The sequence below is a fragment of the Leuciscus leuciscus genome, assembly GCF_965113295.1.
Source record: "Leuciscus leuciscus genome assembly, chromosome: 4".
In the NCBI taxonomy this organism is placed as follows: domain Eukaryota; kingdom Metazoa; phylum Chordata; class Actinopteri; order Cypriniformes; family Leuciscidae; genus Leuciscus; species Leuciscus leuciscus.
Genome location: NC_138728.1, coordinates 55,037,658 through 55,053,338, shown reverse-complemented (window position 1 = coordinate 55,053,338; position 15,681 = coordinate 55,037,658). Strand labels below are relative to the sequence as shown.

Sequence of the window (15,681 nt, the reverse complement as noted above, 5' to 3'; positions counted from 1 at the left end):
ACCAGGGCAAAGTAAAAGTCCTTCTTCCTCTCTCCCATTGATGTGGGATTTTTAACCACCCACCCTTCCTCACTTTATAAATGAACTTAAAACTCCTGCTTCATCCCTCAGTACTCTCTCAGATGAAAAGAGCTATTACAGTAGACATTTGTTCAACGAGATAAGTGCCTTGCAGCCGAACTATAGCCCTTATGTTGTGATTTATTTTTATTCCTTTTTTGGTTCAATTTATTTATTTTTTGGATTTTCTAAATCAAACTACTGTCAAGTTTTTACTTTTAATCTGTCCTACATTCTTCCTCAGGTACAAAAGTCAACAGCTGAAACCATAACCACATAAGAGCATTTCCAGACAGCTGTCTTCTTCTAACCACAATGAAGAGTTGAAGCTTGTGATGTTACGGTATGTCCAAAAGGCATTACATTTATAAGAAAGATGGCTGACTTAATGCAGCTTGAAATCATTACATGGTATGGAAACATGTCCTCTCTTACAATACCAGTGGATGTTTAATGGATAGCTAATAAACGTATGTAATTATGAATTCCATTTAACTTTAGGGTACATTATTCAGTATGTATAGTCCTAAGCACTTTGCACTTTTCCTAAGCACTTTGTTTTATGATATGTCCTGACAGTAATTATTTTTCTATGAATAAAAATGTAATATGACAATCTGTTTCTTTGCATTTATTGTGAATTAACTGTAAGAACTAGGCTCGCAGTTAATGTTAATGACAGTGTTAGTCAGCCACCACTGAAGTAGAAGAACCTATATTATATTATATTATATTATATTATATTATATTATATTATATTATATATTTTCCCTTTTACAGAATGCAGACAATGGCCAGAAGTGTGGTATGGTCAAGAGGGAGACTGCTGGACCAGGCATCTGAGTTTCTGGATCATGTGGAAACATCGACTCGGCAGCACGGTATGCTCCTAAATGTGTTAATATTAATATGTGTCATATTAATGTGTTTGATATGTTTTGATCTGGCCGTCCACGATCCTCCATAACCGAAGAACAGTTGCGTTTTCTGCTAGGATATAATTTTTCTACAAAACAAATGGCAGAAATCTAGTGTGTGTCCAGGCGAGCTGTGGAACGCCGTTTCTTATGCATTTAAATTGTACAGATAAGTAATGCATCTTCAATTTTAATGCAATATTCAGGGTTAATTTTATGTACAGCATCACCTAAAGATCTAGATCTGTGTGTACGTGGGATTTGAGTTGCACATAAGTCCATTGCGAGTGGTGGCATGATGGCTCAGTGAGTAGCGCTGCCACCTCACAGCAATAAGGTCCCGGCTCTCTGCATGTGTCTCCCTGTGTCTCTGTGGGTTTCCTCCGGGTCCTCCGGGTTCCCCCACAATCCACAGACATGCAGCTCAGGCCAGTCGCAGGTTCAGAATGAGCCCATGTCCAGGGTGTTTCCCCCACCTATGGCCTGAGATGCGGAGATAGGGTCCAGCCCTCCCATGATCCTACACAGAATATGTGGTGTAGCACATGGATAAATAAGTCTGACTCTGAACTCTGAATTCACCAGAGGAAGAGCTCTGAGAGGAAGGAGCACACACAACCGAGGGGTCGAGAGATTGTGGCGGGGCATCTCCAATACTTACTATGCCTTATTCATGCTTTTGGAAAGTGAAGGTAACATTGACAGTCCCAGTGAAAAGCACCTGTGGGCATTACATTGTGTGTATATACCTCGATTATTAACAGGGATCTCCAGCTGTTCATTCATCAGTGGAACCACCACAAGCTGAGAACTGACCGGTACATGTCTCCCCATCAGCTCTTCATCCGAGGAGGTCTCTCACAGCTAACCCGAATCCAGACAGGGATATGTGGAATCCTCGGAGCAGACGAAGAGCCAGTTGCAGATGTGAACATTCCTCCAGCTTCAGAAGAAGATATTTTCAGACAATCTTCAACTGGCCAGAATCTGTTGAGATCCTGCCAACCACTTCACCGCTCCAGGAGGAGTCATGGTCAGCCCTCTCGCTGGAAGACGAGATGATTTAGGAACTGATCTTCTGGAGCAAGTTATCAACTTCCCTGGAAATATTCCCATAACCCATATAGATCACACATACACTGGAACAAAGGTTTGGAATATTTAAGATTTTTAATGTTTTTTCTTATAGTCACTTAAGCTGCATTTATTTGATAAAAGATATATTAAAACAGCAATACTGTGAAATATTATTACAATTTACAATAACTGTTTTCTATTTAAACATAGTTTAGAATGTAATTTATATTTTTTGTGTACACTACTGGACATTAATATTTAACATTAACAATAATATTTGTATTTAGTTAGAATGCATTAAATTGATCAAAAGTGACAGTAAATAATTTTATAATGTTACAAAATAGTTTTTAACTAAATCCTGAAAAAGTATCATGGTTTATTTATCACAAACACATGATGAATCACAAAAATATTAAGCAGAAGAACAGTTTTCCACATGATAAAAATCATAAATGTTTCTGAGCATCAAATCAGCATATGAGAGTGATTTCTGGAAGGATCATGTGACTGGAGTAATGATGCTGAACATTGAGTATATTCACTGGAAAAAATTATATTTGACAATATATTTTCATAGAAAACAGCTATTTTACGTTGTAATATTTCACAATATCACTGTTCTTGCTGATTATTATTAATATGTACTAAATAAATGCAGCCTTTGTGAGCATTAGAGACCTATTTAAAAACATTAAACATGTTAAACGTGTGGCCACCAATGCAGATCATATCATAAGTACTATACTATACTATACAGTCACTCTTTATAAGATTGGGCAAGTATTGAGCAAGTATTCATGTTGGGTGCTCTACTCATCTAAACCTAGATTTCTGAAGTAAATTGTTTGTATTTACAACATTATATTTAGATAATTGCATTTCACAATGATTTTGAGAAACAACGCTGTACTCGTTTATAAAACATAACTGAACTACAGTCTATATACTTATAAACTATACTTAGTTTTTACTTATAACTTATAAACTATACTTATACTTAGTTAAACTTATAAAATATAACTTAAACTATAAACTAGAAATACATGACCAAGGACTGGAAATAACATTTCTTATCTGGATTCTGCAATAGTGTAATGAAATAAAACAGAAGATGCAATATTTCCTCTTATTCTGGGAATTTTTATTGTCAGAGAAAAAACAAACAAACATTTATTGTAGTCTTTTAATTATGCAACATTACCAGCTGTTGAAACCACCAAATCCACTTTTACCATTGGAAGTGTCCTCTTTATTTCTGAACTATTTTATGCATTTGCATTGTTAACATTCAATAACGTTAGAGAAAATAAAGTTTTTGCACAAAATTCTCTCTGAACTGAATGCCATAGTTGACCCACAAATGAAGTTTCTGTCATTAATCACTCAAGCTCATGTCGGTCCAAACCCGTAAGACTTTCCTTCATCTTCAGAACACAAATGAAGATACTTTAGATGAAATCTGAGAGCTTTCTGTCCCTCCACTGACAGCTACACAACTACCACTTTGACGTTCATAAATAGATCATAAAACTAATCCATATGAATTGAGCGTTTTATTCCAAAATATTCTGAAGAGACACGATCGCTTTATATGATGAACAGATTAAATTTAGGCTTGTATTCACACATGAACATTCATCAACACTCATCAGTTATGATAACCGGAAGCTCAAGCATGTTTGAGTGAATGAACCTCTCTGGTTCTCGCACGTCAAGCGAACATGCTTGAGCTTCCGTTCACCACAACTGAATACAAGCCTAAATTCAACCTGTTCATCACGTTAAGCGACCGAGTCTCTTCAGAAAATTTAGACTAAACCCTTCAATTCATATGGATTAGTTTTACGATCCATTTATGAACTTTTTGACACGCCAAAGTGGTAGTTGCGTAGATGTCAATGAAGGGACAGAAAGCGGTTTTCTTGCGTGTAAAACTCAATTCTCGGTTCTCCGGGGAAGCCCAATGAGGGAATGCTGTCTGCACCAGTAATAAATACCAGCATCTCCTGAAAGGTGATTGTCGATTGTTTTTCTGTAAAATTAAGAAAAATCAATATTATATTTTACTGAAGCTTATTGATCTGCTGTATAGAGGCAGTATCACACAACTGTGCTGTTCTTCTGATTATAAGAACAGCTGTGATTACCTGTTAAAACCATGCAAATACTGTATATTGACGCCTGTGAGAGTGATATTGAAGAAAAGCATAATTATAAAATATGACAATATTATTAAAAAATGATCCCAGTCTGATTACCCTGAATTGAATTCAGCAGGAGCTCCCAGCAAAAGATGGTGTCTTCCTCCGTTTCTCTGAGGTGGCTTCCCTCCTCGCTCCAGCTAACTGTGAACAGGGCTCTACATTCATCTCTGGGTAATTCTTTCTGCTCATTCGTAAACAAGGGAACGAAGACCTTCCAGATTATTTCAACAATCTGCCACAGGAGTTCATGCCATCCTTAAACTGAGCGATCACGTCTGCTGTTCTAAAATAAATATGTTCCAAGAAATTTGTCCTCCACAAGAATTGTCTCCCTTTGTAAATATGAGCATGTAAAATTGTCTTGGCTGTTTATCCTTTTAGTCTTTCATTCCAAAGCCTCTGGACGGAGATGAAGTTACACAAGCAGGGATCTGACATATCTGGATCCAGAGACTGTTTTACTCATATTTGCCAAGGGTGCCAACATTAGTGGAGGGCACTTAAATAAACATGATTCAAACTGTAGATTATCAATTATTTAGAGTTTTATACCTGAAGTAAATGTAGTGTTTGATCACCTGACCATAGATCCGTCTCATATCCTCCAGGGACGCCACAGTCAGCAATCCAGTCTCCAAGGCTTGACACTATGCCATCTATGTCTTCTTGGGTCTGACAAAAAATACCTTAAAAGAAAGAAACTCCATTACCCTCACAAATCATAAATGCCTTCTGTTTGAATGGTGTGAAGATACCTGTCGCACTTTATCTTGAATTTCACCATCTGGCAGGTTACGCCAGTCTAACTCTCCTGCAGAATCTGCTTGGCCACACATTAGTGTGAATAATGTGCTATCTAGTGCTTTGAAACCTGCTCCACCATGCATGAGAGACCAAGACATGAGCTTTCCCGCTGTGTAATACCGCTTCATTTCCACAGCTGCTTGGTCATAGGTGAAAAACACCTGGCCTGTTTTCCCCTCAGAAACTCTGAATGATGACTGCACACCTGCATCAAAAGCCTAGAGAAATAAAGAGCCCACATACAATTAAATAATTGAATTGATATCATGAAAGCCTACAATGTGTGCTTATTAATAATAATAATAATGAAGTCATAATGTATGGTCATCATAGCAAAATAAACAATATAATCTTGTATCACTCTGTCAGGTTTTATTTGGACCATAGTGGCCAGCTTACTATACATTTTCCAATTTAATACACAGCTACACCAAATAAATGTGGTCATGAAGTACTGACTTAAGTTACATCTTTTATACATATATATATAAAATTACCTGTTTATTATCTCAAAGCTTATGCTAAGAAAATAAAATAATACAAAACAGTTGGCCAAGCAACAAGAGGAGCACTGCCACAATATTACAGTAATACTGATATTGTAGTACTCTGAGGTCATATGTAAAACCATATTCAGTTGATGATTGAGACACAGGATGGCACCAGTTTCTATACTATGGTGTGATACAAGACACATAAATGAAGCGCCAGTTCAGTTACCCGATGAGTGGTTAGCACTGCCACAAACAACCATAAATATGATATAATATCTGACTGCAATAACGTGAACAAATTTGTTTTGTATATTTGCTATAATAAAAAAAGACATCACATAATATTTGATAAATATAATATTAAATATGATAATTAGTTAATACCAACCTCTGCTAGGTTCCCCATAGTCATCAGCACTTCCACCTACTAATTCGATTTGTGCCGTGTGAAGTAGGTGGTTTTCAGTGCCCTGTGTAGACTTTTCCTTCTTCTGGCCTCTACAGTCACCCGTTCTTCCAAATTCAGGTTTTCCCGCTGAAATGTTCTGATGATGTCAGCAGCAGTAACGTCATCCTAGGTCATTACAATAACAAAAAACAAACTTAATAACATAAATGATTATGGCTTTTTAAAAGTATGGTTGCATACTTACATCAATTTCACCGTTAGGATAAACAGGTGAGGTCAACATGACCACATCCTCCTCATCTTCTGTATCTAATGCAGAAACTTCACTGTAAAGTACAAAAATGGAGGTATTTTTTTAATTACATAACTTAGTCTAGACACAAATCCACACAACAAACTGCATTAAACTAAGGGCCAGATTTACTAAACAGGGCGATACTAAGCTAAGGGCGATATGACTAAATACTAAGCGATGATCTATTGACGACGCACAAATCAAAGAACACAGATGCAGATCATTTCCATAATGACCAACGCAATCTATGAAGAACAGACATTAACTTATAGGGTCACGAACAAGCAAAGCCGCTGATAATCATGTGCGTGTGACAAAACAGGTGCAAAATGAGTCAAGTCAGGATTTTTTTTACCTTTTTGTTTTTGGCCTGTAAATAATGGCGCAAATACCAGTAAATTCAAAGTGCAAACCTTAGTAAATCACCTTGCATGATTCCTTTAAAATATTCTCCTCCCATAAATTTTGCGTCTGAAAGGGAAATATGAAGGTATTTTTGGTGCAAAACGACTGAACACATGTGAGAGCGGCATTGACCCACGTATCAATACATTTGAAGTCACAGAGAATTTTTTTTTTAGGAGTTGTAAACTTGTAGATTTTTTTCCTCTCCTACAAACACAACACGAGAGTTACACCTTCACACATTCTTCACTGCAGGTGCACAAATCCTATTCTACGAATCACACATGAAGAAACTCATACGCTCACATTTTTGCTGCAGTGAATATGGTGCAAAACGCATTCACACACCCGTATCTTCCCCCTGCAATCATTCACCGTTATACATTTGTTTAAGTAGTTTTAATATGTGCGCTGGTCGGCTAAGTTGGTAATCATTATTTCTTAGTTGGGTTAGCCTTTATTGTTTCACGAAATGTAAGTTACACCAACGCTAATGTTAGCCTATCTGTACTGTTTAGTTTGCTATTCAATCGTCTCATAATTAAAGATCCTCTCATATTAAACGATGCATTCCTTATATTTTCTTCTGCTTTACCTTCTAGAAAAATGACAGAACAGGGTGGGTCTTCGCAGGTCAGTATCATATATCACATGTGTACAATGTTTTTCTTTCTTTTGGTTTGGTTTGTTTTTGGTGGACGATAACATTTATAGGAATACCATAGTAAAGTAAAGGTATTTTATTTGCCCAGTAGGCATAATTGGAAGCAAGTAGGCTACAGGATGAAAAAAAAAAAAAAAAAAAAACATCACAAAAATCACGAAAATTCGATGGATCCAACAGTTTCAATTGTGTATTTAAATGGTCCAGAGGCAGAACTTTTGCCAAGCTTGTCAGAGGTTCTGGGTTGTAATCCGCACTCGTATAGGTTTTTTTTTCTTTTTCTCATCAAAACCATGATCAAAACCGAATATGTTTATCAGTGGTTGTATATCAGGCAGGGACACGTTTGTGCGCAGTTTGTTTTGTAATTTCTCCAGAACGAATAGAGAGTCTCCACAACGGATTGAAGCGCGCGTCCGAGTGAAGACTGTGCGCCAGCCACAAGAGAACACAATATGCGCGCCACTGATCGCAGCGGCAACGAGCACTTTGATCACTTGATTTCAAAAACAACACAACTGCAGTGAACCAGCTTTGGGGGGGCCCAGCTTGCAAAAGGTTGAGAACCCCTGCTCTAAATGAACAGAAGACAAACATTGAGTCAGCAGTCTGTGTGCTTCTAAACTGCATACAAAGTGAAAGGGAAAGACCTCCGTCACATCACAACACCACTGCTCAGCCTACTGCTACTGTTCCTACCAGCAGCAGACCTGTAAGACCAGCCACAGCGCAGCAGGAGATGCAAAGGTAAACGAAATTTTGCTTTTGGCAAAAATAACCACTTCAAAATTTAGATCACTCTTACTTAACACAACTTAGGACACATTCCAGTAATCACTCAGCCCTGTTGTAAAATAAGAATAGAGTGTGTGCTGTGCTGAATTATCTTTATTTATACTATGGAGCTGTTGAAATCTTGAATCTGATTGTTGATGAATATTCAAGGTGTGCGAAGAGTGTAAGAAACTGAAACTGAAAACTGTAAGAAGAGTGCTTAACTAATTGAGCTTGAACAGTTAAATACACATTACCTATGAGTCAAAGTTACATGTATTTTCAAGTAAAATGAGTCATTTATGTCTTATGTTAACATGAACAATTGAGAAAGCAATGGAGGCTTGGGATGAGGAAGAAATGAGTCATACACACAAGAGCGTTTTAAGGACAAAAACGTGACAAATGTCTTGAAATACAATATCTGAACATTTATTTAAGGTGTGGTAACCATTGTATAAGTGGATAACCATTGTATAATTAACTCCAGTGCAATATTTTGTAATAACTCAACTGCCCGTCATCAATTATTCCTTACTTAATAAGATGAAATACTCAGTTACAATGTAACAGTTTTACACAACAACAACAACAACAACAACAACAACAACAACTCAACACCTTTTTTGTATTCATAATTTTTTTTTACTTTGATAATTAGATTTTCACTGATTAATAACTGTCTATGTCTCCTCCAAGATGTTTCCCATCTTTGTATTCTGGTGGCCAGAAAGTCAGCGGATACTCCACGTGTATCAGCTATAAAGTTTATGGAACTGCAGTTCTGCCTGCAACCTGAGAACACAAAACCCTAAAGGATGAGGCAGTGCTCTTGCAAGGAGGACCATAAATATGGCTGAAAATGTGGATCACACAGAGGTTAGCCTTAAAGATAACAAAAAAAAATCAACTCTGAAGACACTTTTCAGTTACTGTTTCAAATCATGTGATTTCTGTTGTGGTCACCATACTGGCAGTCAATTTTTGACATCTGCATATTGTAATGTCTTACAATTACTTTGATAATGCCACAGAACTGTGTAACTGTGGTTTACATTCATTGTTATCATTTATGCAACCTTTATTGCAGCTGGTACAGATCAGACAGACTATCAACATCTAACTTTATCTGATAACTGCCATCAGTCATCATTTAACTATTTCACCTCATACAACACATAAAAACACTGGTGGTAAAGATACCAAATCCTGACTACATGCTATTGATGATATTGATTATATGTTAACTGATGTCACACAGTTGTTTCAATTGACTAAAACGATGGTGGAACTGACATTCTCACAATGACAGCAGTGCAGATTTATTCTAGATAAGCCGAGTGCTGCTGGAAGAATCTCCCAAGACGAGAGATGTGCGTGGTGGTTGGCTGCTTACAGTTTTCTCCATTGTTACAGAAAACATCCAGACCTGTTAAGTATCTAGACCTGTTATATATCAGTTAAGCACAAAATGTTTGTTTGTGTTAAATGTTAATATATGTCATCTTGAATAATATCATATTCCATCATAAGCTACTAAAATGTTTTATGTTTTCAAAGGGGGCAGTGGACAAAGAAAAACCACTCCATTGCCCCAGGGCGCTGAAGGGTACACTGCTAAAGTCCTAAAGTCTTCATCAAACAATGGGAAAAATGTAATATACATTGTCCCTCTTCAAGAAAATATAGATACCACCCCGCTCCCATTTGATGCTGCAGACTTCGAAAGAATGCCAAAAAACGCATGCATGACTTGTGGAAAGTTGATTCCTGATAGCCCCTGATACAGTTCCACATCGAGTCCTGTGGAGATAATGTAAGTTGTCTTCTAAATTCTAGTTGTTTTATCAAATAAATATAACACTTCATGTCCTCAGCTATGGTTTGATTGAATCATTGTAGTGTAATTCAGTTTTCAGCTGACAAGTCATTGTTATAAAGGGTTGTTTTTTGTGTGTTTTATATTCTAAGAAAGATGAATCTGAAGAGGAAGCAGACCAGACAGCAGGACAGGAGTCAGACCTTATTTGTGTGGTAAGCCATCAGTGATGTTTCAGGTTAATGTTAAAGCTGCAATCCAGATAAAAAAAATTACACAGACCTGATATCACAAACTTCAGTATCTTTTATTCTTCGGGTCATATACCACTGTAGTATTTTCAGTTTCAGGTTTGTTAAATTGATATACCTCTTTATAACCACTTGGCCCTTAGGACTCCTGTCCAGTTTGTGGAAAGCAGTTTCCTGCAGAGATTGTTGCCTACCATGCAAGTTCATGTGGTGAAAGGTATGGCAAGCATGATGTAAAAACAAAGCAAAACAGTGCCAGTGCTGTTATATCAATCATTTAAACTGATTCACTTAAATTTCCTTTCTGAAAAGGTGAAGTAAGCTTAATTGTAACATCCAGATTTAAAACAACTCGTATTGCTCACATTGGCAGATACATTAAAATAGTCTTATAAGATATAAAATAAGTATTTGAATTATTATGTCTTGCTATTTGTTTGTTCAGTGAAAAGCAAGGAAATCTAGATCAAATTTGTAAATCATGAAAATGTTAAAATAAAAATTAAAATAATTTAATTTTCAATATATCAATATTCATATATTTAAAAATATAGCATTCTATTCATATTCATAAATGCCATCAGAAATGTGGTAAACATATTAATAAATACAGTTAAACATTTTACAAACTGAACTAAATCATACTTCTACTTCACACTCAATGCATCTACTCAATATTTTAGTTTGCAAACTTCAGACAATTTAGAAGAGCCTACAAATTAATATAACCAATTAAAATATACTAACAAATCTAGTAATCATAAAACATTTAAAATGTTAAGTGTAAAGGCCATTGCACACTGAGTCCAAAATTCGCATCCGAAATTTTCGCACGTTAAAAAAAAAATTCGACCTCACGTTATGTCAATCATGCTTGCACACTGTCTGCGAAACTTTCGTCCGTAATAAAAAATTCGGATTGGGTTCGATTTTCCGCGTTTTTCGCATCCACAGCCAGTGTTTTGTGAGGTTTTTGAAAATTCAGAGCCACCGTACAAGCGAACGACAAAATCCAGAATGACGTCTGACAAGTTGATACACTTCGTCTCGCAGCACAAGTACTGTATGAAAAACAAAATGCGGATTACAAAGACACTGAATAAAATATAACCTGTATACAACTGTTCTGTCTGCCCAGCGCTTCTGCCGGCCGCGTGTGTGTGTGTGTGTGTGTGTGTGTGTGTGTGTGTGTGTGTGTGTGTGTGTGTGTGTGTGTGTGTGTGTGTGTGTCCGTCCATAGACATAGTGCCAGTTTCTGTTCAGGATCGATTGGTTCACGGAAATTGGTGGTCTTCTTTTTAATATGTGGCTCCAGTATCGCTAGCAAAGCATCAAACTGTTCCACTGACATTCTGAGGTAAATTTTGAATCGTTTGGGATAATTTTGCAACTCCTTGATAAGGAGGTGAAACTCTCCTTCCTCTCGGCGCTATCTCAGGATTGGATGGACCCAATATTTCCTCTTTCTTTTTCTCTTTTTAAGAAGAAAGAGGGCAACAAATTCATCCTCACTGCTACTTAAGCAACGTGCTTAAGATATACCTTCTTACGTGCGACGTTACCAGGTGCTGTCGACTTGACCAGGAGCAAATAGCATCAAACAAATACCACAGATAAACAAAAGGTGTAATAAAAATCATATATATGGCTCTACAACCCTACAATTAGAAGCTGTAAATTCATATTTCATCTTGATTCTAATTTACTTTCTTTATTACAGATTTCAAACCTATCTGCAGCAGTGCACAGGATAGACGCTGCCAGCAAACCCATAACTGCTTTTGGAGCTGAGTGCGAGCTCAAAACAGGCACCATAGCAGACAACACAGGAAATATTGAAATTTCCTAGTGGGACAAACACATTCATCTAGTTGAAGTAAACCGCTCATACAATTTCACAAACCTATCAACCCGTATCTTCAACAGTACACTAAACTTGACAACAACTTCACAAACCACCATAACTCCGTTACAAACCCCGATTGCGTCCATTTCTCCACACACCAGTCAACAAGAACAACCTCCACTACTACAGATCACAGGAGAGATTGAAGATGCTGTCATAAACCAATCAAACAAGTGCCCAAAATGCAGCATTACTCCTCAACAGGTTACCCTGATACAAACTCTCCACCGCTGCAAAGTATGCAAAGTAAACCAAAAAGCAACCACCTACATCAGCACATGCAGCGGACTACTGACTTTTAACACACCCACCGAAGCAGTAGAGCTAACCATTACCAACTCTGTCCTGACACAGTTTTTTAAAAACCTAAAGGACATAAATGTAGTGGATGCAGTTGACGTTGAAGTAGGGGTGGGCGATTTGGCAAAAATATAATATCACGATTTTTTTCAGGAAAATCACGATTCACGATTCATGATTTTTTTTTATGTTGGTTTTACTATTTTGTGACTGAGCATTACAGCCAAACTAATGTCCATATTTTAAAAACAAAGCCTTAGGTAACAAAATATAAAATAAAAAAGAATGGCAGACAGGGGCGAAGATACAATTTTTTGTCATTATTTTCTTTGTTATTAAATATTAAGATCAAAGACACACATTACACATACACAACTTAATATACAAATGAAATAAACAGTGCTTCATGTTTTCAGCTACAGTAGGTGTATTTAACAGTAGCATTGAAGAAAGTAATTAAATAAACAAATATGAACATAAAACAAAACAGACTTCACTGTATAAATTATACATTGATACTTATTAAAGCTACTATTAAAAGTTATCGGTCAAGAGCAGTGAGTGATTTTCTCTTTGCATTTTGTTGTTTTATTAACATTAAAGGGATAGTTCTCCTAAAAATTTTAATTGTCATAATTTACTCTCTCAAGTTGTTTTAAACTCGAATAAGTTTCTTTCTTCTGTTGAAAATAAAAGTTATTTGGAAGAATGTGGGTAACCAAACAGCTGATGGACCCCAGTGACTTCCATAGTATATTTGTCTCCTGTGGAAGTCAATGGGGACCAGCTACTGTTTGGATACCCACATTCTTCAAAATATTAATATAAGAAAAATATTAGAAGGAAATTAATACAGGTTTGGAACAACATTAGAGAGCGTAAATAATGAGAGAATTTTTATTTTTGGGTGAACTATCCCTTTAAGGACAAGCGGCAGCGTGTTTACTATTACTACTGTCTCTTTAAGAGCTGCGCGCTAATATACACGCATTTGATAAGCAGATTTTCTCTCAATTTTCTCAAGTTTGCTTTCACTTTAGACATAACCGACTTTGTTTATGTAAACCTTGTGTGTATTTGACAGTATTAGCACAATAAGACTGGAAAGATAACTTAGTCCAGTGTCCACACGCTGGTAGACAGTCTTTTAGTGCATGTGAGCTTCACGTGTACGCGCTGAGAAACGCACACGCATTTCAGCGCATCAGCGAATTGTTTAACCGACAAGGCATTAAAGCACATGCAAATTATGAACTTTTGTGAACCGCAGTGTCCCGTTCCGCTACGTTAACATTTTATGTGAAAATACGTTGCGTTGTACAGTATGTTCAGAAGCGCCAGAACAGTAACTGATAGAATGCACGATACTACGATATTTCTTAAAAAGCAGATCGTGGAGACATTTTAATCGTCCACGATCAAAAATCGTCATATCGCACACCCCTACGTTGAAGAATATTTACTGACTGCCGGGCCTCTGACAGTCACATATACTGCTGAAAAACATATTACAGAGCTCACCGAAACCAAACAAGACCTCTCCTCCAAATCAACCCCTACATCACCACCAAGCCAACCTGCAACAGCCAGTGACCAACCTCACTTCACCCAGTCCACTACCACCAGTGACCAACCTCACTTCACCCAGTCCACTACAACCAGTGACCAACCTCACTTCACCCAGTCCACTACACCCAGTGACCAACCTCACTTCACCCAGTCCACTACACCCAGTCCACTACAACCAGTGACCAACCTAACTTCACCCAGTCCACTACAGCCAGTGACCAACCTAACTTCACCCAGTCCACTACAACCAGTGACCAACCTAACTTCACCCAGTCCACTACAACCAGTGACCAACCTAACTTCACCCAGTCCACTACAACCAGTCCACTACAACCAGTGACCAACCTAACTTCACCCAGTCCACTACAACCAGTGACCAACCTAACTTCACCCAGTCCACTACACCCAGTCCACTACAACCAGTGACCAACCTAACTTCACCCAGTCCACTACAACCAGTGACCAACCTAACTTCACCCAGTCCACTACACCCAGTCCACTACAACCAGTGACCAACCTAACTTCACCCAGTCCACTACAACCAGTGACCAACCTCACTTCACCCAGTCCACTACAACCAGTGACCAACCTAACTTCACCCAGTCCACTACAACCAGTGACCAACCTCACTTCACCCAGTCCACTACACCCAGTCCACTACAACCAGTGACCAACCTCACTTCACCCAGTCCACTACAACCAGTGACCAACCTAACTTCACCCAGTCCACTACAACCAGTGACCAACCTCACTTCACCCAGTCCACTACACCCAGTCCACTACAACCAGTGACCAACCTCACTTCACCCAGTCCACTACACCCAGTCCACTACAACCAGTGACCAACCTCACTTCACCCAGTCCACTACAACCAGTGACCAACCTAACTTCACCCAGTCCACTACAACCAGTGACCAACCTCACTTCACCCAGTCCACTACACCCAGTCCACTACAACCAGTGACCAACCTAACTTCACCCAGTCCACTACAGCCAGTGACCAACCTAACTTCACCCAGTCCACTACAACCAGTGACCAACCTAACTTCACCCAGTCCACTACAACCAGTCCACTACAACCAGTGACCAACCTAACTTCACCCAGTCCACTACACCCAGTCCACTACAACCAGTGACCAACCTAACTTCACCCAGTCCACTACAACCAGTGACCAACCTAACTTCACCCAGTCCACTACACCCAGTCCACTACAACCAGTGACCAACCTAACTTCACCCAGTCCACTACAACCAGTGACCAACCTCACTTCACCCAGTCCACTACAACCAGTGACCAACCTAACTTCACCCAGTCCACTACAACCAGTGACCAACCTCACTTCACCCAGTCCACTACACCCAGTCCACTACAACCAGTGACCAACCTCACTTCACCCAGTCCACTACAACCAGTGACCAACCTAACTTCACCCAGTCCACTACAACCAGTGACCAACCTCACTTCACCCAGTCCACTACACCCAGTCCACTACAACCAGTGACCAACCTCACTTCACCCAGTCCACTACACCCAGTCCACTACAACCAGTGACCAACCTAACTTCACCCAGTCCACTACAGCCAGTGACCAACCTAACAAGTCAACAACATACTGGAACAACCAACCTTCAACCTCTGACCGACCTGCATTTCCTGCTGACCCAAAACCCACAACTCCACAAAAACGTCCTGCTGACAACAAGTGTCCAACACCACAAAAGATAAAAAAA

General features: G+C 38.5%; 2 long non-coding RNA genes across 3 annotated transcripts in view; both read left to right on the top strand.

Moving 5' to 3' along the window:
- Positions 1-15,681, top strand: part of LOC309497139 — a 549,185-nt gene that overhangs the window by 193,096 nt on the left and 340,408 nt on the right. The window lies entirely within an intron of this gene.
- On the top strand, positions 302-2,130 carry LOC309497151. The gene is made up of 3 exons (XR_014205428.1): positions 302-403; positions 841-941; positions 1,742-2,130. It is a non-coding gene; the product is annotated as an uncharacterized lncRNA (long non-coding RNA).